Raw genomic sequence first — 19,669 nt, 5'->3', positions numbered from 1 at the left:
TCACTCAAGACCTTCTGGGAGACTTGGTGAGAAACCAGAGTCAGCATTTTGGAGCGAATGTAAGTGGTTCAGGGATGTATTGCTTAGGCAGGCTTAAAAGCCAATCACAGTAGTCAGGCAGGAGGTAATAAAGACGGTATAATTTTGGCTGGGAGATGGGGGCGGTTGGGAATGTTGCATACTGGGATCTGACATGCGGAAAGCAAAGAGAGGCCTACCGTGAAGGTGGTGACTCAGACCGAGAGGCTCCTCTGCTGCTCTCCAACAGAGGGCCATGCTGACTCTGGTTTCTTTTCATAACGCACAAGTCTTTCGCCTTTACTAAAGACTTCCGTGGAGAGGAACAAACATGAGTTGAATATATTTTTGGCAGGTTTATTGTATGGTTGAGCCTTATGAAATTGTGAAAAGTCAAAGAGCTGTCTAGGGTCAGAAATCAAGCGCCACAAAGGAGAGCTTGGGCGGAGGTGATAAGCAGCAGCCATTGTTATGCACACCTACGAACGGGTACCACAACAAGTGAGATTTGTGCCAAGAGCTTGGCGTGGACATCCAACACTTGGGGCTTATCGCTCGGCCTTTTGGCTAAGATCATGTAGTATCTGTTCTTATCAGTTTAATATCTGATATGTCCCTTCTATATGAGGACTACATATTAAGCAGATTTTTGGCATGAGGGGCAGAAATTTGAGCTTGCTCCTTTCTCTCCACGCATCGACCTAGCATTGCAGTGCCGCTGGGAACGGTGCACTCTGTTCTTACCTTGTAGAAAACCAAACACTCAAACAATTGTCGCGTATCAAAAGTGAATTCTACACTGGCTCAATGAAACTGAGGTAACGGCCTGGCACACACAAGTGTGGAAACCGTCTGATGGCTCACTGCTTAGTGACGTGACCATGCACGGGGTCACAATGAGCTTGAACTGGATTCCAAATTGAGTTAGAAGCGTTTGTCAAGAATGGAAACTTGCTTTCACTCAAGACCTTCTGGGAGACTTGGTGAGAAACCAGAGTCAGCATTTTGGAGCGAATGTAAGTGGTTCAGGATGTATTGCTTAGGCAGGCTTAAAAGCCAATCACAGTAGTCAGGGCAGGAGGTAATAAAGACGTGTATAATTTTGGCTGGCATGATAGCTGAGTTGGGAATGTTGCATACTGGGATCTGACATGCGGAGCAAAGAGAGGCTCACCGTGAAAGTGGTGATCAGACCGAGAGGCTCCTCTGCTGCTCTCCAACAGAGGGCCATGCTGACTCTGGTTTCTCTTCATAACGCACAAGTCTTTCGCTTTACTAAAGACTTCCGTGGAGAGGAACAAACATGAGTTGAATATATTTTTGGCAGGCTTTGTTGTATGGCTGAGCCTTATGAAATTGTGAAAAGTCAAAGAGCTGTCTAGGTCAGAAATCAAGCGCCACAAAGGAGAGCTTAATGAGGATAAAGTAAGCAGCCATTGTGCACACACCACGAACGGGGTACCACAACAAGTGAGATTTGTGCCAAGAGCTTGGCGTGACATCCAACACTTGGGGCTTATCGCCCGGCCTTTGGCCAAGATCAAGTGTAGTATCTGTTCTTATCAGTTTAATATCTGATATGTCCTCTATATGAGGACTACATAGATTAAGCATTTTGGCATGAGGGCAGAAATTGGAGCTTGTCTTTCTCTCCACGCATCGACCTAGCATTGCAGTGCCGCTGGGAACGGTGCACTCTGTTCTTACCTTGTAGAAAACCAAACACTCAAACAATTGTCGCGGATCAAAAGTGAATTCTACACTGGCTCAATGAAACTGAGGTATCGCCTGGCACACACAAGTGTGTGAAACCGCTGATGGCTCACTGCTTAGTGACGTGACCATGCACGGGGTCACAATGAGCTTGAACTGATTCCAAATTGAGTTAGAAGCGTTTGTCAAGAATGGAAACTTGCTTTCACTCAAGACCTTCTGGGAGACTTGGTGAGAAACCAGAGTCAGCATTTTGGAGGAATGTAAGTGGTTCAGGGATGTATTGCTTAGGCAGGCTTAAAAGCCAATCACAGTAGTCAGGGCAGGAGGTATAAAGACGTGTATAATTTTTGGCTGGCAGATGGGGGCGGGTTGGGAATGTTGCATACTGGGATCTGACATGGAAAGCAAAGAGAGGCCTACCGTGAAGGTGGTGACTGTGACCGAGAGGCTCCTCTGCTCTCCAACAGAGGGCCATGCTGACTCTGGTTTCTTCATAACGCACAAGTCTTTCGCTTTTACTAAAGACTTCCGTGGAGAGGAACAAACATGAGTTGAATATATTTTTGGCAGGCTTTGCTGTATGGCTGAGCCTTATGAAATTGTGAAAAGTCAAAGAGCTGTCTAGGTCAGAAATCAAGCGCCACAAAGGAGAGCTTGCGGAGGTGATAAGCAGCAGCCATTGTTATGCACACCTACGAACGGGTACCACAACAAGTGAGATTTGTGCCAAGAGCTTGGCGGACATCCAACACTTGGGGCTTATCGCTTCTCTTTGGCTAAGATCAAGTGTAGTATCTGTTCTTATCAGTTTAATATCTGATATGTCCTCTATATGAGGACTACATATTAAGCAGATTTTTGGCATGAGGGGCAGAAATTTGAGCTTGCTCCTTTCTTCCACGCATCGACCTAGCATTGCAGTGCCGCTGGGAACGGTGCACTTGTTCTTACCTTGTAGAAAACCAAACACTCAAACAATTGTCGCGTATCAAAAGTGAATTCTACACTGGCTCAATGAAACTGAGGTAACGGCCTGGCACACACAAGTGTGTGAAACCGCTCTGATGGCTCACTGCTTAGTGACGTGACCATGCACGGGGTCACAATGAGCTTGAACTGATTCCAAATTGAGTTAGAAGCGTTTGTCAAGAATGGAAACTTGCTTTCACTCAAGACCTTCTGGGAGACTTGGTGAGAAACCAGAGTCAGCATTTTGGAGCGAATGTAAGTGGTTCAGGGATGTATTGCTTAGGCAGGCTTAAAAGCCAATCACAGTAGTCAGGGCAGGAGGTAATAAAGACGTGTATAATTTTGGTTGGCAGATGGGGGCGGGTTGGGAATGTTGCATACTGGGATCTGACATGGAAAGCAAAGAGAGGCCTACCTGAAGGTGGTGATCAGACCGAGAGGCTCCTCTGCTGCTCTCCAACAGAGGGCCATGCTGACTCTGGTTTCTCTTCATAACGCATGTCTTTCGCCTTACTAAAGACTTCCGTGGAGAGGAACAAACATGAGTTGAATATATTTTTGGCAGGCTTTGCTGTATGGCTGAGCCTTATGAAATTGTGAAAAGTCAAAGAGCTGTCTAGGTCAGAAATCAAGCGCCACAAAGGAGAGCTTGGGCGGAGGTGATAAGCAGCAGCCATTGTTATGCACACCTACGAACGGGTACCACAACAGTGAGATTTGTGCCAAGAGCTTGGCGTGACATCCAACACTTGGGGCTTATCGCTCGGCCTTTGGCTAAGATCAAGTGTAGTATCTGTTCTTATCAGTTTAATATCTGATATGTCCTCATATGAGGACTACATATTAAGCAGATTTTGGCATGAGGGGCAGAAATTTTGAGCTTGCTCCTTTCTCTCCACGCATCGACCTAGCATTGCAGTGCCGCTGGGAACGGTGCACCTGTTCTTACCTTGTAGAAAACCAAACACTCAAACAATTGTCGCGTATCAAAAGTGAATTCTACACTGGCTCAATGAAACTGGAGGTAACGCCTGGCACACACAAGTGTGTGAAACCGCCTGATGGCTCACTGCTTAGTGACGTGACCATGCACGGGGTCACAATGAGCTTGAACTGGATTCCAAATTGAGTTAGAAGGTTTGTCAAGAATGGAAACTTGTTTCACTCAAGACCTTCTGGGAGACTTGGTGAGAAACCAGAGTCAGCATTTTGGAGCGAATGTAAGTGGTTCAGGGATGTATTGCTTAGGCAGGCTTAAAAGCCAATCACAGAAGTCAGGGCAGGAGGTAATAAAGACGGTATAATTTTGGTTGGCAGATGGGGGCGGGTTGGGAATGTTGCATACTGGGATCTGACATGCGGAAAGCAAAGAGAGGCCTACCGTGAAGGTGGTGATCAGACCGAGAGGCTCCTCTGCTGCTCTCCAACAGAGGGCCATGCTGACTCTGGTTTCTCTTCATAACGCACAAGTCTTTCGCCTTTACTAAAGACTTCCTTGGAGAGGAACAAACATGAGTTGAATATATTTTGGCAGGCTTTGCTGTATGGCTGAGCCTTATGAAATTGCAAAAGTCAAAGAGCTGTCTAGGTCAGAAATCAAGCGCCACAAAGGAGAGCTCATGGAGGTGATAAGCAGCAGCCATTGTTATGCACACCTAGAACGGGTACCACAACAAGTGAGATTTGTGCCAAGAGCTTGGCGTGGACATCCAACACTTGGGGCTTATCGCTTCTCGGCCTTTGGCTAAGATCAAGTGTAGTATCTGTTCTTATCAGTTTAATATCTGATATGTCCTCTATATGAGGACTACATATTAAGCAGATTTTTGGCATGAGGGCAGAAATTTGGAGCTTGTCTTTCTCTCCATGATCGACCTAGCATTGCAGTGCCGCTGGGAACGGTGCACTCTGTTCTACCTTGTAGAAAACCAAACACTCAAACAATTGTCACGGATCAAAAGTGAATTCTACACTGGCTCAATGAAAGGAGGTAACGGCCTGGCACACACAAGTGTGTGAAACCGCCTCTGATGGCTCACTGCTTTGTGACGTGACCATGCACGGGGTCACAATGAGCTTGAACTGATTCCAAATTGAGTTAGAAGCGTTTGTCAAGAATGGAAACTTGCTTTCACTCAAGACCTTCTGGGAGACTTGGTGAGAAACCAGAGTCAGCATTTTGGAGCGAATGTAAGTGGTTCAGGATGTATTGCTTAGGCAGGCTTAAAAGCCAATCACAGTAGTCAGGGCAGGAGGTAATAAAGACGTGTATAATTTTGGTTGGCAGATGGGGGCGGGTTGGGAATGTTGCATACTGGGATCTGACATGGGAAAGCAAAGAGAGGCCTACCGTGAAGGTGGTGACTGCACGAGAGGCTCCTCTGCTGCCTCCAACAGAGGGCCATGCTGACTCTGGTTTCTTCATAACGCACAAGTCTTTCGCCTTACCAAAGACTCGTGGAGAGGAACAAACATGAGTTGAATATATTTTTGGCAGGCTTTGCTGTAGGGCTGAGCCTTATGAAATTGTGAAAAGTCAAAGAGCTGTCTAGGTCAGAAATCAAGCGCCACAAAGGAGAGCTTGGGCGGAGGTGATAAGCAGCAGCCATTGTTATGCACACCTACGAACGGGTACCACAACAAGTGAGATTTGTGCCAAGAGCTTGGCGTGACATCCAACACTTGGGGCTTATCGCCGGCCTTTTGGCTAAGATCAAGTGTAGTATCTGTTCTTATCAGTTTAATATCTGATATGTCCTCTATATGAGGACTACATATTAAGCAGATTTTTGGCATGAGGGGCAGAAATTTGAGCTTGCTCCTTTCTCTCCACGACTAGACCTAGCATTGCAGTGCCGCTGGGAACGGTGCACTCTGTTCTTACCTTGTAGAAAACCAAACACTCAAACAATTGTCGCGTATCAAAAGTGAATTCTACACTGGCTCAATGAAAGTGAGGTAACGGCCTGGCACACACAAGTGGTGGAAACCGCTCTGATGGCTCACTGCTTAGTGACGTGACCATGCACGGGTCACAATGAGCTTGAACTGGATTCCAAATTGAGTTAGAAGCGCTTGTCAAGAATGGAAACTTGCTTTCACTCAAGACCTTCTGGGAGACTTGTGAGAAACCAGAGTCAGCATTTTGGAGCGAATGTAAGTGGTTCAGGGATGTATTGCTTAGGCAGGCTTAAAAGCCAATCACAGTAGTCAGGGCAGGAGGTAATAAAGACGTGTATAATTTTGGTTGGCAGATGGGGCGGGTTGGGAATGTTGCATACTGGGATCTGACATGGAAAGCAAAGAGAGGCCTACCGTGAAGGTGGTGACTGTGACCGAGAGGCTCCTCTGCTGCCTCCAACAGAGGGCCATGCTGACTCTGGTTTCTTCATAACGCACAAGTCTTTCGCTTTTACTAAAGACTTCCGTGGAGAGGAACAAACATGAGTTGAATATATTTTGGCAGGCTTTGCTGTATGGCTGAGCCTTATGAAATTGTGAAAAGTCAAAGAGCTGTCTAGGTCAGAAATCAAGCGACACAAAGGAGAGCTTAGGCGGAGGTGATAAGCAGCAGCCATTGTTATGCACACCTCGAACGGGTACCACAACAAGTGAGATTTGTGCCAAGAGCTTGGCGGACATCCAACACTTGGGGCTTCTCGGCCTTTGGCTAAGATCAAGTGTAGTATCTGTTCTTATCAGTTTAATATCTGATATGTCCTCTATATGAGGACTACATATTACAGATTTTGGCATGAGGGGCAGAAATTTGAGCTTGCTCCTTTCTCTCCACGCATCGACCTAGCATTGCAGTGCCGCTGGGAACGGTGCACCTGTTCTTACCTTGTAGAAAACCAAACACTCAAACAATTGTCGCGTATCAAAAGTGAATTCTACACTGGCTCAATGAAACTGAGGTAACGGCCTGGCACACACAAGTGTGTGAAACCGCTCTGATGGCTCACTGCTGTGACGTGACCATGCACGGGTCACAATGAGCTTGAACTGGATTCCAAATTGAGTTAGAAGCGTTTGTCAAGAATGGAAACTTGCTTTCACTCAAGACCTCCTGGGAGACTTGGTGAGAAACCAGAGTCAGCATTTTGGAGCGAATGTAAGTGGTTCAGGGATGTATTGCTTAGGCAGGCTTAAAAGCCAATCACAGTAGTCAGGGCAGGAGGTAATAAAGACGTGTATAATTTTGCTGGCAGATGGGGGCGGGTTGGGAATGTTGCATACTGGGATCTGACATGGAAAGCAAAGAGAGGCTCACCGTGAAGGTGGTGATCAGACCGAGAGGCTCCTCTGCTGCTCTCCAACAGAGGGCCATGCTGACTCTGGTTTCCTTCATAACGCACAAGTCTTTCTGCCTTTACTAAAGACTCTGGAGAGGAACAAACATGAGTTGAATATATTTTTGGCAGGCTTTGCTGTATGGCTGAGCCTTATGAAATTGTGAAAAGTCAAAGAGCTGTCTAGGTCAGAAATCAAGCGCGCACAAAGGAGAGCTTGGGCGGAGGTGATAAGCAGCAGCCATTGTTATGCACACCTAACGGGGTACCACAACAAGTGAGATTTGTGCCAAGAGCTTGGCATGACATCCAACACTTGGGGCTTATCGCTCGGCCTTTGGCTAAGATCAAGTGTAGTATCTGTTCTTATCAGTTTAATATCTGATATGTCCTCTATATGAGGACTACATATTAAGCAGATTTTTGGCATGAGGGGCAGAAATTTGAGCTTGCTCCTTTCTCCACGCATCGACCTAGCATTGCAGTGCCGCTGGGAACGGTGCACTCTGTTCTTACCTTGTAGAAAACCAAACACTCAAACAATTGTCGCGTATCAAAAGTGAATTCTACACTGGGCTCAATGAAAGTGAGGAATGCCTGGCACACACAAGTGTGTGAAACCGCTCTGATGGCTCACTGCTTAGTGACGTGACCATGCACGGGTCACAATGAGCTTGAACTGGATTCCAAATTGAGTTAGAAGTCGTTTGTCAAGAATGGAAACTTGCTTTCACTCAAGACCTTCTGGGAGACTTGGTGAGAAACCAGAGTCAGCATTTGGAGCGAATGTAAGTGGTTCAGGGATGTATTGCTTAGGCAGGCTAAAAGCCAATCACAGTAGTCAGGGCAGGAGGTAACAAAGACGTGTATAATTTTGGTTGGCAGATGGGGGCGGGTTGGGAATGTTGCATACTGGGATCTGACAGCGGAAAGCAAAGAGAGGCCTACCGTGAAGGTGGTGATCAGACCGAGAGGCTCCTCTGCTGCTCTCCAACAGAGGGCCATGCTGACTCTGGTTTTCTTCATAACGCACAAGTCTTTCGCCTTTACTAAAGACTTCCGGAGAGGAACAAACATGAGTTGAATATATTTTTGGCAGGCTTTGCTGTATGGCTGAGCCTTATGAAATTGTGAAAAGTCAAAGAGCTGTCTAGGTCAGAAATCAAGCGCCACAAAGGAGAGCTTGGGCGAGGTGATACAGCAGCCATTGTTATGCACACCTACGAACGGGGTACCACAACAAGGAGATTTGTGCCAAGAGCTTGGGTGGACATCCAACACTTGGGGCTTATCGCTTCTCGGCCTTTTTGGCTAAGATCAAGTGTAGTATCTGTTCTTATCAGTTTAATATCTGATATGTCCTCTATATGAGGACTACATATTAAGCAGATTTTTGGCATGAGGGGCAGAAATTTGGAGCTTGCTCCTTTCTCTCCACGCATCGACCTAGCATTGCAGTGCCGCTGGGAACGGTGCACTCTGTTCTTACCTTGTAGAAAACCAAACACTCAAACAATTGTCGCGTATCAAAAGTGAATTCTACACTGGCTCAATGAAACTGAGGTACGGCCTGGCACACAAGTGTGTGAAACCGCTCTGATGGCTCACTGCTTAGTGACGTGACCATGCACGGGGTCACAATGAGCTTGAACTGGATTCCAAATTGAGTTAGAAGCGTTTGTCAAGAATGGAAACTTGCTTTCACTCAAGACCTTCTGGGAGACTTGGTGAGAAACCAGAGTCAGCATTTTGGAGCGAATGTAAGTGGTTCAGGATGTATTGCTTAGGCAGGCTTAAAAGCCAATCACAGTAGTCAGGGCAGGAGGTAATAAAGACGTGTTAATTTTGGTGGCAGATGGGGCGGGTTGGGAATGTTGCATACTGGGATCTGACATGGAAAGCAAAGAGAGGCCTACCGTGAAGGTGGTGATCAGACCGAGAGGCTCCTCTGCTGCTCTCCAACAGAGGGCCATGCTGACTCTGGTTTCTCTTCATAACGCACAAGTCTTTCGCCTTTACTAAAGACTTCGTGGAGAGGAACAAACATGAGTTGAATATATTTTTGGCAGGCTTTGCTGTATGGCTGAGCCTTATGAAATTGTGAAAAGTCAAAGAGCTGTCTAGGTCAGGAAATCAAGCCACAAAGGAGAGCTTGGGCGAGGTGATAAGCAGCAGCCATTGTTATGCACACCTACGAACGAAAACCAACAAGTGAGATTTGTGCCAAGAGCTTGGCGTGACATCCAACACTTGGGGCTTATCGCCGCCTTTTGGCTAAGATCAAGTGTAGTATCTGTTCTTATCAGTTTAATATCTGATATGTCCTCCATATGAGGACTACATATTAAGCAGATTTTTGGCATGAGGGGCAGAAATTTGAGCTTGCTCCTTTCTCTCCACGCACGAGACCTAGCATTGCAGTGCCGCTGGGAACGGTGCACTCTGTTCTTACCTTGTAGAAAACCAAACACTCAAACAATTGTCGCGATCAAAAGTGAATTCTACACTGGCTCAATGAAACTGAGGTAACGGCCTGGCACACACAAGTGTGTGAAACCGCTCTGATGGCTCACTGCTTAGTGACGTGACCATGCACGGGTCACAATGAGCTTGAACTGGATTCCAAATTGAGTTAGAAGCGTTTGTCAAGAATGGAAACTTGCTTTCACTCAAGACCTTCTGGGAGACTTGGTAAGAGAGAAACCAGAGTCAGCATTTTGGAGCGAATGTAAGTGGTTCAGGGATGTATTGCTTAGGCAGGCTTAAAAGCCAATCACAGTAGTCAGGGCAGGAGGTAATAAAGACGTGTATAATTTGGCTGGCAGATGGGGGCGGGTTGGGAATGTTGCATACTGGGATCTGACATGGAAAGCAAAGAGAGGCCCACCTGGAAGGTGGTGATTGACCGAGAGGCTCCTCTGCTGCTCTCCAACAGAGGGCCATGCTGACTCTGGTTTTCTTCATAACGCACAAGTCTTTCGCCTTTACTAAAGACTTCCGTGGAGAGGAACAAACATGAGTTGAATATATTTTGGCAGGCTTTGCTGTATGGCTGAGCTTTATGAAATTGTGAAAAGTCAAAGAGCTGTCTAGGTCAGAAACAAGCGCCACAAAGGAGAGCTTGGGCGGAGGTGATAAGCAGCAGCCATTGTTATGCACACCTACGAACGGGGTACCACAACAAGTGAGATTTGTGCCAAGAGCTTGGCGTGGACATCCAACACTTGGGGCTTATCGCCTTCGCTTTTGGCTAAGATCAAGTGTAGTATCTGTTCTTATCAGTTTAATATCTGATATGTCCTCTATATGAGGACTACATATTCAGCAGATTTTTGGGCATGAGGGGCAGAAATTTGGAGCTTGCTCTCTCCACGCATCGACCTAGCATTGCAGTGCCGCTGGGAACGGTGCACTCTGTTCTTACCTTAGAAAACCAAACACTCAAACAATTGTCGCGTATCAAAAGTGAATTTACACTGGCTCAATGAAACTGAGGTAACGGCCTGGCACACAAGAGTGTGAAACCGCCCTGATGGCTCACTGGTTAGTGACGTGACCATGCACGGGTCACAAATGAGCTTGAACTGGATTCCAAATTGAGTTAGGTAGTATTGTCAAGAATGGAAACTTGCTTTCACCAAGACCTTCTGGGAGACTGGTGAGAAACCAGAGTCAGCATTTTGGAGCGAATGTAAGTGGTTCAGGGATGTATTGCTTAGGCAGGCTTAAAAGCCAATCACAGTAGTCAGGGCAGGAGGTAATAAAGACGTGTATAATTTTGGTTGGCAGATGGGGGCGGTTGGGAATGTTGCATACTGGGATCTGACATGGAAAGCAAAGAGAGGCCTACCGTGAAGGTGGTGACTGTGACCGAGAGGCTCCTCTGCTGCTCTCCAACAGAGGGCCATGCTGACTCTGGTTTCTTCATAACGCACATCTTTCGCTTTTACTAAAGACTTCCGTGGAGAGGAACAAACATGAGTTGAATATATTTTTGGCAGGCTTTGCTGTATGGCTGAGCCTTATGAAATTGAAAAGTCAAAGAGCTGTCTAGGTCCAGAAATCAAGCGCCACAAAGGAGAGCTTGGGCGGAGGTGATAAGCAGCAGCCATTGTTATGCACACCTACGAACGGGTACCACAACAAGTGAGATTTGTGCCAAGAGCTTGGCGTGGACATCCAACACTTGGGGCTTATCGCCTCGGCCTTTGGCTAAGATCAAGTGTAGTATCTGTTCTTATCAGTTTAATATCTGATATGTCCTCTATATGAGGACTACATATTAAGCAGATTTTTGGCATGAGGGGCAGAAATTTGAGCTTGCTCTTTCTCTCCACGCATCGACCTAGCATTGCAGTGCCGCTGGGAACGGTGCACTCTGTTCTTACCTTGTAGAAACCAAACACTCAAACAATTGTCGTCGCAATCAAAAGTGAATTCTGGCTCAATGAAACTGAGGTAACGGCCTGGCACACACAGTGTGAAACCGCCTGATGGCTCACTGCTTAGTGACGTGACTATGCACGTAAACACAATGAGCTGAATGGATTCCAAATTGAGTTAGAAGCGTTTGTCAAGAGGAAACTTGCTTCACTCAAGACCTTCTGGGAGACTTGGTGAGAAACCAGAGTCAGCATTTTGGAGCGAATGTAAGTGGTTCAGGGATGTATTGCTTAGGCAGGCTTAAAAGCCAATCACAGCAGTCAGGCAGGAGGTAATAAAGACGTGTATAATTTGGTTGGCAGATGGGGGCGGGTTGGGAATGTTGCATACTGGGATCTGACATGGAAAGCAAAGAGAGGCCTACCGTGAAGGTGGTGACTCAGACCGAGAGGCTCCTCTGCTGCCTTCAACAGAGGGCCATGCTGACTCTGGTTTCTCTTCATAACGCACAAGTCTTTCGCCTTTACTAAAGACTTCCGTGGAGAGGAACAAACATGAGTTGAATATATTTTGGCAGGCTTTGCTGTATGGCTGAGCCTTATGAAATTGTGAAAAGTCAAAGAGCTGTCTAGGTCAGAAATCAAGCGCCACAAAGGAGAGCTTGAAGAGGTGATAAGCAGCAGCCATTGTTATGCACACCTACGAACGGGGTACCACAACAAGTGAGATTTGTGCCAAGAGCTTGATGGACATCCAACACTTGGGGCTTATCGCTTCTCGGCCTTTGGCTAAGATCAAGTGTAGTATCTGTTCTTATCAGTTTAATATCTGATATGTCCTCTATATGAGGACTACATATTAAGCAGATTTTTGGCATGAGGGGCAGAAATTTGAGCTTGGTTCTCTTCACGCATCGACCTAGCATTGCAGTGCCGCTGGGAACGGTGCACTCTGTTCTTACCTTGTAGAAAACCAAACACTCAAACAATTGTCGCGATCAAAAGTGAATTCTACACTGGCTCAATGAAAGAATGAGGTAACGGCCTGGCACACACAAGTGTGTGAAACCGCTCTGATGGCTCACTGTTAGTGACGTGACCATGCACGGGGTCACAATGAGCTTGAACTGGATTCCAAATTGAGTTAGAAGCGTTTGTCAAGAATGGAAACTTGCTTTCACTCAAGACCTTCTGGGAGACTTGGTGAGAAACCAGAGTCAGCATTTTGGAGCGAATGTAAGTGGTTCAGGGATGTATTGCTTAGGCAGGCTTAAAAGCCAATCACAGTAGTCAGGGCAGGAGGTAATAAAGACGTGTATAATTTTGGTTGGCAGATGGGGGCGGGTTGGGAATGTTGCATACTGGGATCTGACATGGAAAGCAAGAGAGGCCTACCGTGAAGGTGGTGATCAGGACCGAGAGGCTCCTCTGCTGCTCTCCAACAGAGGGCCATGCTGACTCTGGTTTCTCTTCATAACGCACAAGTCTTTCGCCTTTACTAAAGACTTTCGTGGAGAGGAACAAACATGAGTTGAATATATTTTGGCAGGCTTTGCTGTATGGCTGAGCCTTATGAAATTGTGAAAAGTCAAAGAGCTGTCTAGGTCAGAAATCAAGCGCCACAAAGGAGAGCTTGGGGGAGGTGATAAGACAGCCATTGTTATGCACACCTACGAACGGGTACCACAACAAGTGAGATTTGTGCCAAGAGCTTGGCGTGACATCCAACACTTGGGGCTTATCGTCGGCCTTTGGCTAAGATCAAGTGTAGTATCTGTTCTTATCAGTTTAATATCTGATATGTCCTCTATATGAGGACTACATATTAAGCAGATTTTTGGCATGAGGGGCAGAAATTTGGAGCTTGCTCTCTCTCCACGCATCGACCTAGCATTGCAGTGCCGCTGGGAACGGTGCACTCTGTTCTTACCTTGTAGAAAACCAAACACTCAAACAATTGTCGCGTATCAAAAGTGAATTCTACACTGGCTCAATGAAACTGAGGTAATCGGCCTGGCACACACAAGTGTGTGAAACCGCTCTGATGGCTCACTACTGCTTAGTGACGTGACCATGCACGGGGTCACAATGAGCTTGAACTGGATTCCAAATTGAGTTAGAAGCGTTTGTCAAGAATGGAAACTTGCTTTCACTCAAGACCTTCTGGGAGACTTGGTGAGAAACCAGAGTCAGCATTTTGGAGCGAATGTAAGTGGTTCAGGGATGTATTGCTTAGGCAGGCTTAAAAGCCAATCACAGTAGTCAGGGCAGGAGGTAATAAAGACGGGTATAATTTTGGTTGGCGGATGGGCGGCTGGGAAAATGTTGCATACTGGGATCTGACATGTCGGAAAGCAAAGAGAGGCCTACCGTGAAGGTGGTGATCTGACCGAGAGGCTCCTCTGCTGCTCTCCAACAGAGGGCCATGCTGACTCTGGTTTCTTCATAACGCACAAGTCTTTCGCCTTTACTAAAGACTTCCGTGAGAGGAACAAACATGAGTTGAATATATTTTGGAGGCTTGCTGTATGGCTGAGCCTTATGAAATTGTGAAAAGTCAAAGAGCTGTCTAGGTCAGAAATCAAGCGCCACAAAGGAGAGCTTGGGCGGAGGTGATAAGCAGCAGCCATTGTTATGCACACCTACGAACGGGGTACCAACAAGTGAGATTTGTGCCAAGAGCTTGACGTGGACATCCAACACTTGGGGCTTATCGCTTCGGCCTTTGGCTAAGATCAAGTGTAGTATCTGTTCTTATCAGTTTAATATCTGATATGTCCTCTATATGAGGACTACATATTAAGCAGATTTTTGGCATGAGGGGCAGAAATTTGAGCTTGCTCCTTTCTCTCCACGCATCGACCTAGCATTGCAGTGCCGCTGGGAACGGTGCACTCTGTTCTACCTTGTAGAAAACCAAACACTCAAACAATTGTCGCGTATCAAAAGTGAATTCTACACTGGCTCAATGAAACTGAGGTAACGGCCTGGCACACAAGTGTGTGAAACCGCTCTGATGGCTCACTGCTTAGTGACGTGACCATGCACGGGTCACAATGAGCTTGAACTGGATTCCAAATTGAGTTAGAAGCGTTTGTCAAGAATGGAAACTTGCTTTCACTCAAGACCTTCTGGGAGACTTGGTGAGAAACCAGAGTCAGCATTTTGGAGCGAATGTAAGTGGTTCAGGGATGTATTGCTTAGGCAGGCTTAAAAGCCAATCACAGTAGTCAGGGCAGGAGGTAATAAAGACGTGTATAATTGTTGGTGGCAGATGGGGGCGGGTTGGGAATGTTGCATACTGGGATCTGACATGCGGAAAGCAAAGAGAGGCCTACCGTGAAGGTGGTGATCAGACCGAGAGGCTCCTCTGCTGCTCTCCAACAGAGGGCCATGCTGACCCTGGTTTCTCTTCATAACGCCAAGTCTTTCGCCTTTACTAAAGACTTCCGTGGAGAGGAACAAACATGAGTTGAATATATTTTTGGCAGGCTTTGCTGTATGGCTGAGCCTTATGAAATTGTGAAAAGTCAAAGAGCTGTCTAGGTCAGGAAACTGCGCCACAAAGGAGAGCTTGGGCGGAGGTGATAAGCAGCAGCCATTGTTATGCACACCTACGAACGGGTACCACAACAAGTGAGATTTGTGCCAAGAGCTTGGCGGGACATCCAACACTTGGGGCTTATCGCTCGCCTTTTGGCTAAGATCAAGTGTAGTATCTGTTCTTATCAGTTTAATATCTGATATGTCCTCTATATGAGGACTACATATTAGCAGATTTTTGGCATGAGGGGCAGAAATTTGGAGCTTGCTCCTTTCTCTCCACGCATCGACCTAGCATTGCAGTGCCGCTGGAACGGTGCACTCTGTTCTTACCTTGTAGAAAACCAAACACTCAAACAATTGTCGCTAACAAAAAGTGAATTCTACACTGGCTCAATCAAAGTGAAACTAGGTAACGGCCTGGCACACACAAGTGTGTGAAACCGCTCTGATGGCTCACTGCTTTGTGACGTGACCATGCACGGGGTCACAATGAGCTTGAACTGGATTCCAAATTGAGTTAGAAGCGTTTGTCAAGAATGGAAACTTGCTTTCACTCAAGACCTTCTGGGAGACTTGGTGAGAAACCAGAGTCAGCATTTTGGAGCGAATGTAAGTGGTTCAGGGATGTATTGCTTAGGCAGGCTTAAAAGCCAATCACAGTAGTCAGGGCAGGAGGTAATAAAGACGTGTATAATTTGGTTGGCAGATGGGGGCGGGTTGGGAATGTTGCATACTGGGATCTGACATGCGGAAAGCAAAGAGAGGCCTACCGTGAAGGTGGTGACTCAGACCGAGAGGCTCCTCTGCTGCTCTCCAACAGAGGGCCATGCTGACTCTGGTTTCTCTTCATAACGCAAGTCTTTCGCCTTTACTAAAGACTTCCGTGGAGAGGAACAAACATGAGTTGAATATATTTTTGGCAGGCTTTGCTGTATGGCTGAGCCTTATGAAATTGTGAAAAGTCAAAGAGCTGTCTAGGTCAGAAATCAAGCGCCACCAAGAGAGCTTGGGCGAGGTGATAAGCAGCAGCCATTGTTATGCACACCTACGAACGGGTACCACAACAAGTGAGATTTGTGCCAAGAGCTTGGCGTGGACATCCAACACTTGGGGCTTATCGCTTCTCGGCCTTTGGCTAAGATCAAGTGTAGTATCTGTTCTTATCAGTTTAATATCTGATATGTCCTCTATATGAGGACTACATATTAGCAGATTTTTGGCATGAGGGGCAGAAATTTGAGCTTGCTCCTTTCTCTCCACGCATCGACCTAGCATTGCAGTGCCGCTGGGAACGGTGCACTCTGTTCTTACCTTGTAGAAAACCAAACACTCAAACAATTGTCGCGTATCAAAAGTGAATTCTACACTGGCTCAATGAAACTGAGGTAACGGCCTGGCACACACAAGTGTGTGAAACCGCTCTGATGGCTCACTTTTAGTGACGTGACCATGCAGGGGTCACAATGAGCTTGAACTGGATTCCAAATTGAGTTAGAAGCGTTTGTCAAGAATGGAAACTTGCTTTCACTCAAGACCTTCTGGGAGACTTGGTGAGAAACCAGAGTCAGCATTTTGGAGCGAATGTAAGTGGTTCAGGATGTATTGCTTAGGCAGGCTTAAAAGCCAATCACAGTAGTCAGGGCAGGAGGTAATAAAGACGGTATAATTTTGGTTGGCAGATGGGGCGGGTTGGGAATGTTGCATACTGGGATCTGACATGCGGAAAGCAAAGAGAGGCCTACCGTGAAGGTGGTGACTGTGACCGAGAGGCTCCTCTGCTGCTCTCCAACAGAGGGCCATGCTGACTCTGGTTTCTCTTCATAACGCACAAGTCTTTCGCTTTACTAAAGACTTCCGGGAGAGGAACAAACATGAGTTGAATATATTTTTGGCAGGCTTTGCTGTATGGCTGAGCCTTATGAAATTGTGAAAAGTCAAAGAGCTGTCTAGGTCAGAAATCAAGCGCCACAAAGGAGAGCTTGGGCGAGGTGATAAGCAGCAGCCATTGTTATGCACACCTACGAACGGGTACCACAACAAGTGAGATTTGTGCCAAGAGCTTGGCGTGACATCCAACACTTGGGGCTTATCGCTTCTCGGCCTTTTGGCTAAGATCAAGTGTAGTATCTGTTCTTATCAGTTTAATATCTGATATGTCCTCTATATGAGGACTACATATTAAGCAGATTTTTGGCATGAGGGGCAGAAATTTGGAGCTTGCTCCTTTCTCTCCACGCATCGACCTAGCATTGCAGTGCCGCTGGGAACGGTGCACTCTGTTCTTACCTTGTAGAAAACCAAACACTCAAACAATTGTCGCGTATCAAAAGTGAATTCTACACTGGCTCAATGAAACTGAGGTAACGGCCTGGCACACACAAGTGTGAAACCGCCTCTGATGGCTCACTGCTTAGTGACGTGACCATGCACGGGGTCACAATGAGCTTGAACTGGATTCCAAATTGAGTTAGAAGCGTTTGTCAAGAATGGAAACTTGCTTTCACTCAAGACCTTCTGGGAGACTTGGTGAGAAACCAGAGTCAGCATTTTGGAGCGAATGTAAGTGGTTCAGGGATGTATTGCTTAGGCAGGCTTAAAAGACAATCACAGTAGTCAGGCAGGAGGTAATAAAGACGTGTATAATTTTGGTTGGCAGATGGGGCGGGTTGGGAATGTTGCATACTGGGATCTGACATGCGGAAAGCAAAGAGAGGCCTACCGTGAAGGTGGTGATCAGACCGAGAGGCTCCTCTGCTGCTCTCCAACAGAGGGCCATGCTGACTCTGGTTTCTCTTCATAACGCACAAGTCTTTCGCCTTTACTAAAGACTTCCGTGGAGAGGAACAAACATGAGTTGAATATATTTTTGGCAGGCTTTGCTGTATGGCTGAGCCTTATGAAATTGTGAAAAGTCAAAGAGCTGTCTAGGTCAGAAATCAAGCGCCACAAAGGAGAGCTTGGGCGGAGGTGATAAGCAGCAGCCATTGTTATGCACACTCTACGAACGGGGTACCACAACAAGGAGATTTGTGCCAAGAGCTATGGCGTGACATCCAACACTTGGGGCTTATCGCTCTCGGCCTTTGGCTAAGATCAAGTGTAGTATCTGTTCTTATCAGTTTAATATCTGATATGTCCTCTATATGAGGACTACATATTAAGCAGATTTTGGCATGAGGGGCAGAAATTTGGAGCTTGCTCTTTCTCTCCACGCATCGACCTAGCATTGCAGTGCCGCTGGGAACGGTGCACTCTGTTCTTACCTTGTAGAAAACCAAACACTCAAACAATTGTCGCGTATCAAAAGTGAATTCTACACTGGCTCAATGAAAGTGAGGTAACGGCCTGGACACACAAGTGTGTGAAACCACTCTGATGGCTCACTGCTTAGTGACGTGACCATGCACGGGTCACAATGAGCTTGAACTGGATTCCAAATTGAGTTAGAAGCGTTTGTCAAGAATGGAAACTTGCTTTCACTCAAGACCTTCTGGGAGACTTGGTGAGAAACCAGAGTAAGCATTTGGAGCGAATGTAAGTGGTTCAGGGATGTATTGCTTAGGCAGGCTTAAAAGCCAATCACAGTAGTCAGGGCAGGAGGTAATAAAGACGTGTATCATTTTGGTTGGCAGATGGGGGCGGGTTGGGAATGTTGCATACTGGGATCTGACATGGAAAGCAAAGAGAGGCCTACCGTGAAGGTGGTGACTGTGACCGAGAGGCTCCTCTGCTGCTCTCCAACAGAGGGCCATGCTGACTCTGGTTTCTCTTCATAACGCATGTCTTTCGCTTTTACTAAAGACTTCCGTGGAGAGGAACAAACATGAGTTGAATATATTTTGGCAGGCTTTGCTGTATGGCTGAGCCTTATGAAATTGTGAAAAGTCAAAGAGCTGTCTAGGCCTGAAATCAAGCGCCACAAAGGAGAGCTTGGGCGGAGGTGATAAGCAGCAGCCATTGTTATGCACACCTACGAACGGGTACCACAACAAGTGAGATTTGTGCCAAGAGCTTGCGTGACATCCAACACTTGGGGCTTATCGCTCCGGCCTTTGGCTAAGATCAAGTGTAGTATCTGTTCTTATCAGTTTAATATCTGATATGTCCTCTATATGAGGACTACATATTAGCAGATTTTTGGCATGAGGGGCAGAAATTTGGAGCTTGCTCCTTTCTCTCCACGCATCGACCTAGCATTGCAGTGCGCTGGGAACGGTGCACTCTGTTCTTACCTTGTAGAAAACCAAACACTCAAACAATTGTCGCGTATCAAAAGTGAATTCTACACTGGCTCAATGAAAGTGAGGTAACGGCCTGGCACACAAGTGTGTGAAACCGCTCTGATGGCTCACTGCTTTGTGACGTGACCATGCACGGGTCACAATGAGCTTGAACTGGATTCCAAATTGAGTTAGAAGCGTTTGTCAAGAATGGAAACTTGCTTTCACTCAAGACCTTCTGGGAGACTTGATGAGAAACCAGAGTCAGCATTTTGGAGCGAATGTAAGTGGTTTAGGGATGTATTGCTTAGGCAGGCTTAAAAGCCAATCACAGTAGTCAGGGCAGGAGGTAATAAAGACGTGTATAATTTTGGTTGGCAGATGGGGGCGGGTTGGGAATGTTGCATACTGGGATCTGACATGGAAAGCAAAGAGAGGCCTACCGTGAAGGTGGTGACTCAGACCGAGAGGCTCCTCTGCTGCTCTCCAACAGAGGGGCATGCTGACTCTGGTTTCTCTTCATAAC

At 46.6% G+C, this 19,669-nt stretch overlaps 38 non-coding genes and 2 pseudogenes across 38 annotated transcripts; all 40 read left to right on the top strand.

Annotated features, from left to right (window-relative positions):
* Window positions 1–278: 278 nt before the first annotated feature.
* On the top strand, window positions 279–394 carry LOC124853457. Its single transcript, XR_007033800.1, has one exon. It is a non-coding gene; the product is annotated as a U5 spliceosomal RNA (small nuclear RNA).
* A 174-nt stretch (window positions 395–568) lies between these two features.
* Window positions 569–756, top strand: LOC124852936. Its single transcript, XR_007033352.1, has one exon. It is a non-coding gene; the product is annotated as a U2 spliceosomal RNA (small nuclear RNA).
* Window positions 757–1,251: 495 nt separating this feature from the next.
* On the top strand, window positions 1,252–1,362 carry LOC124853504. The gene has a single exon (XR_007033846.1). It is a non-coding gene; the product is annotated as a U5 spliceosomal RNA (small nuclear RNA).
* Window positions 1,363–1,534: 172 nt separating this feature from the next.
* Window positions 1,535–1,719, top strand: LOC124852974. Its single transcript, XR_007033388.1, has one exon. It is a non-coding gene; the product is annotated as a U2 spliceosomal RNA (small nuclear RNA).
* A 492-nt stretch (window positions 1,720–2,211) lies between these two features.
* Window positions 2,212–2,321, top strand: LOC124853721. The gene has a single exon (XR_007034060.1). It is a non-coding gene; the product is annotated as a U5 spliceosomal RNA (small nuclear RNA).
* A 174-nt stretch (window positions 2,322–2,495) lies between these two features.
* LOC124852793 lies at window positions 2,496–2,680 on the top strand. The gene has a single exon (XR_007033216.1). It is a non-coding gene; the product is annotated as a U2 spliceosomal RNA (small nuclear RNA).
* Window positions 2,681–3,176: 496 nt separating this feature from the next.
* LOC124853815 lies at window positions 3,177–3,285 on the top strand. Its single transcript, XR_007034153.1, has one exon. It is a non-coding gene; the product is annotated as a U5 spliceosomal RNA (small nuclear RNA).
* Window positions 3,286–3,461: 176 nt separating this feature from the next.
* Window positions 3,462–3,647, top strand: LOC124852753. Its single transcript, XR_007033176.1, has one exon. It is a non-coding gene; the product is annotated as a U2 spliceosomal RNA (small nuclear RNA).
* A 496-nt stretch (window positions 3,648–4,143) lies between these two features.
* On the top strand, window positions 4,144–4,254 carry LOC124853637. The gene has a single exon (XR_007033977.1). It is a non-coding gene; the product is annotated as a U5 spliceosomal RNA (small nuclear RNA).
* Window positions 4,255–4,428: 174 nt separating this feature from the next.
* On the top strand, window positions 4,429–4,615 carry LOC124852767. The gene has a single exon (XR_007033189.1). It is a non-coding gene; the product is annotated as a U2 spliceosomal RNA (small nuclear RNA).
* A 495-nt stretch (window positions 4,616–5,110) lies between these two features.
* LOC124854012 lies at window positions 5,111–5,217 on the top strand (annotated as a pseudogene).
* Window positions 5,218–5,392: 175 nt separating this feature from the next.
* On the top strand, window positions 5,393–5,581 carry LOC124852845. The gene has a single exon (XR_007033266.1). It is a non-coding gene; the product is annotated as a U2 spliceosomal RNA (small nuclear RNA).
* Window positions 5,582–6,077: 496 nt separating this feature from the next.
* On the top strand, window positions 6,078–6,186 carry LOC124853824. Its single transcript, XR_007034161.1, has one exon. It is a non-coding gene; the product is annotated as a U5 spliceosomal RNA (small nuclear RNA).
* A 168-nt stretch (window positions 6,187–6,354) lies between these two features.
* Window positions 6,355–6,541, top strand: LOC124852742. Its single transcript, XR_007033165.1, has one exon. It is a non-coding gene; the product is annotated as a U2 spliceosomal RNA (small nuclear RNA).
* Window positions 6,542–7,035: 494 nt separating this feature from the next.
* Window positions 7,036–7,144, top strand: LOC124854064. Its single transcript, XR_007034324.1, has one exon. It is a non-coding gene; the product is annotated as a U5 spliceosomal RNA (small nuclear RNA).
* A 176-nt stretch (window positions 7,145–7,320) lies between these two features.
* LOC124852733 lies at window positions 7,321–7,505 on the top strand. The gene has a single exon (XR_007033156.1). It is a non-coding gene; the product is annotated as a U2 spliceosomal RNA (small nuclear RNA).
* A 497-nt stretch (window positions 7,506–8,002) lies between these two features.
* Window positions 8,003–8,111, top strand: LOC124853904. The gene has a single exon (XR_007034228.1). It is a non-coding gene; the product is annotated as a U5 spliceosomal RNA (small nuclear RNA).
* A 174-nt stretch (window positions 8,112–8,285) lies between these two features.
* On the top strand, window positions 8,286–8,478 carry LOC124853542. The gene has a single exon (XR_007033884.1). It is a non-coding gene; the product is annotated as a U2 spliceosomal RNA (small nuclear RNA).
* Window positions 8,479–8,970: 492 nt separating this feature from the next.
* LOC124853647 lies at window positions 8,971–9,081 on the top strand. The gene has a single exon (XR_007033987.1). It is a non-coding gene; the product is annotated as a U5 spliceosomal RNA (small nuclear RNA).
* Window positions 9,082–9,252: 171 nt separating this feature from the next.
* LOC124852862 lies at window positions 9,253–9,441 on the top strand. Its single transcript, XR_007033283.1, has one exon. It is a non-coding gene; the product is annotated as a U2 spliceosomal RNA (small nuclear RNA).
* A 499-nt stretch (window positions 9,442–9,940) lies between these two features.
* LOC124853772 lies at window positions 9,941–10,050 on the top strand. The gene has a single exon (XR_007034111.1). It is a non-coding gene; the product is annotated as a U5 spliceosomal RNA (small nuclear RNA).
* Window positions 10,051–10,226: 176 nt separating this feature from the next.
* LOC124852945 lies at window positions 10,227–10,413 on the top strand. The gene has a single exon (XR_007033361.1). It is a non-coding gene; the product is annotated as a U2 spliceosomal RNA (small nuclear RNA).
* A 492-nt stretch (window positions 10,414–10,905) lies between these two features.
* Window positions 10,906–11,013, top strand: LOC124854002 (annotated as a pseudogene).
* Window positions 11,014–11,188: 175 nt separating this feature from the next.
* LOC124854400 lies at window positions 11,189–11,377 on the top strand. The gene has a single exon (XR_007034644.1). It is a non-coding gene; the product is annotated as a U2 spliceosomal RNA (small nuclear RNA).
* A 484-nt stretch (window positions 11,378–11,861) lies between these two features.
* On the top strand, window positions 11,862–11,972 carry LOC124853518. Its single transcript, XR_007033860.1, has one exon. It is a non-coding gene; the product is annotated as a U5 spliceosomal RNA (small nuclear RNA).
* Window positions 11,973–12,147: 175 nt separating this feature from the next.
* LOC124852657 lies at window positions 12,148–12,333 on the top strand. Its single transcript, XR_007033080.1, has one exon. It is a non-coding gene; the product is annotated as a U2 spliceosomal RNA (small nuclear RNA).
* Window positions 12,334–12,832: 499 nt separating this feature from the next.
* On the top strand, window positions 12,833–12,943 carry LOC124853626. Its single transcript, XR_007033966.1, has one exon. It is a non-coding gene; the product is annotated as a U5 spliceosomal RNA (small nuclear RNA).
* A 172-nt stretch (window positions 12,944–13,115) lies between these two features.
* Window positions 13,116–13,301, top strand: LOC124852785. The gene has a single exon (XR_007033208.1). It is a non-coding gene; the product is annotated as a U2 spliceosomal RNA (small nuclear RNA).
* Window positions 13,302–13,806: 505 nt separating this feature from the next.
* Window positions 13,807–13,916, top strand: LOC124853896. The gene has a single exon (XR_007034220.1). It is a non-coding gene; the product is annotated as a U5 spliceosomal RNA (small nuclear RNA).
* A 173-nt stretch (window positions 13,917–14,089) lies between these two features.
* LOC124854396 lies at window positions 14,090–14,277 on the top strand. Its single transcript, XR_007034640.1, has one exon. It is a non-coding gene; the product is annotated as a U2 spliceosomal RNA (small nuclear RNA).
* A 497-nt stretch (window positions 14,278–14,774) lies between these two features.
* Window positions 14,775–14,885, top strand: LOC124853779. The gene has a single exon (XR_007034118.1). It is a non-coding gene; the product is annotated as a U5 spliceosomal RNA (small nuclear RNA).
* Window positions 14,886–15,059: 174 nt separating this feature from the next.
* Window positions 15,060–15,247, top strand: LOC124852836. The gene has a single exon (XR_007033257.1). It is a non-coding gene; the product is annotated as a U2 spliceosomal RNA (small nuclear RNA).
* Window positions 15,248–15,753: 506 nt separating this feature from the next.
* On the top strand, window positions 15,754–15,863 carry LOC124853655. Its single transcript, XR_007033995.1, has one exon. It is a non-coding gene; the product is annotated as a U5 spliceosomal RNA (small nuclear RNA).
* A 176-nt stretch (window positions 15,864–16,039) lies between these two features.
* On the top strand, window positions 16,040–16,228 carry LOC124854320. Its single transcript, XR_007034564.1, has one exon. It is a non-coding gene; the product is annotated as a U2 spliceosomal RNA (small nuclear RNA).
* Window positions 16,229–16,725: 497 nt separating this feature from the next.
* LOC124853679 lies at window positions 16,726–16,835 on the top strand. The gene has a single exon (XR_007034018.1). It is a non-coding gene; the product is annotated as a U5 spliceosomal RNA (small nuclear RNA).
* A 176-nt stretch (window positions 16,836–17,011) lies between these two features.
* On the top strand, window positions 17,012–17,203 carry LOC124853030. Its single transcript, XR_007033437.1, has one exon. It is a non-coding gene; the product is annotated as a U2 spliceosomal RNA (small nuclear RNA).
* A 498-nt stretch (window positions 17,204–17,701) lies between these two features.
* LOC124853420 lies at window positions 17,702–17,813 on the top strand. Its single transcript, XR_007033763.1, has one exon. It is a non-coding gene; the product is annotated as a U5 spliceosomal RNA (small nuclear RNA).
* A 177-nt stretch (window positions 17,814–17,990) lies between these two features.
* Window positions 17,991–18,180, top strand: LOC124854361. The gene has a single exon (XR_007034605.1). It is a non-coding gene; the product is annotated as a U2 spliceosomal RNA (small nuclear RNA).
* Window positions 18,181–18,677: 497 nt separating this feature from the next.
* Window positions 18,678–18,786, top strand: LOC124853850. The gene has a single exon (XR_007034183.1). It is a non-coding gene; the product is annotated as a U5 spliceosomal RNA (small nuclear RNA).
* Window positions 18,787–18,962: 176 nt separating this feature from the next.
* LOC124852781 lies at window positions 18,963–19,149 on the top strand. The gene has a single exon (XR_007033204.1). It is a non-coding gene; the product is annotated as a U2 spliceosomal RNA (small nuclear RNA).
* Window positions 19,150–19,669: the final 520 nt, after the last annotated feature.

The sequence above is a fragment of the Hippoglossus stenolepis genome, chromosome 10 (genome assembly GCF_022539355.2).
Source record: "Hippoglossus stenolepis isolate QCI-W04-F060 chromosome 10, HSTE1.2, whole genome shotgun sequence".
NCBI lineage: Eukaryota > Metazoa > Chordata > Actinopteri > Pleuronectiformes > Pleuronectidae > Hippoglossus > Hippoglossus stenolepis.
This window is presented reverse-complemented; position numbering and strand designations above follow the sequence as displayed.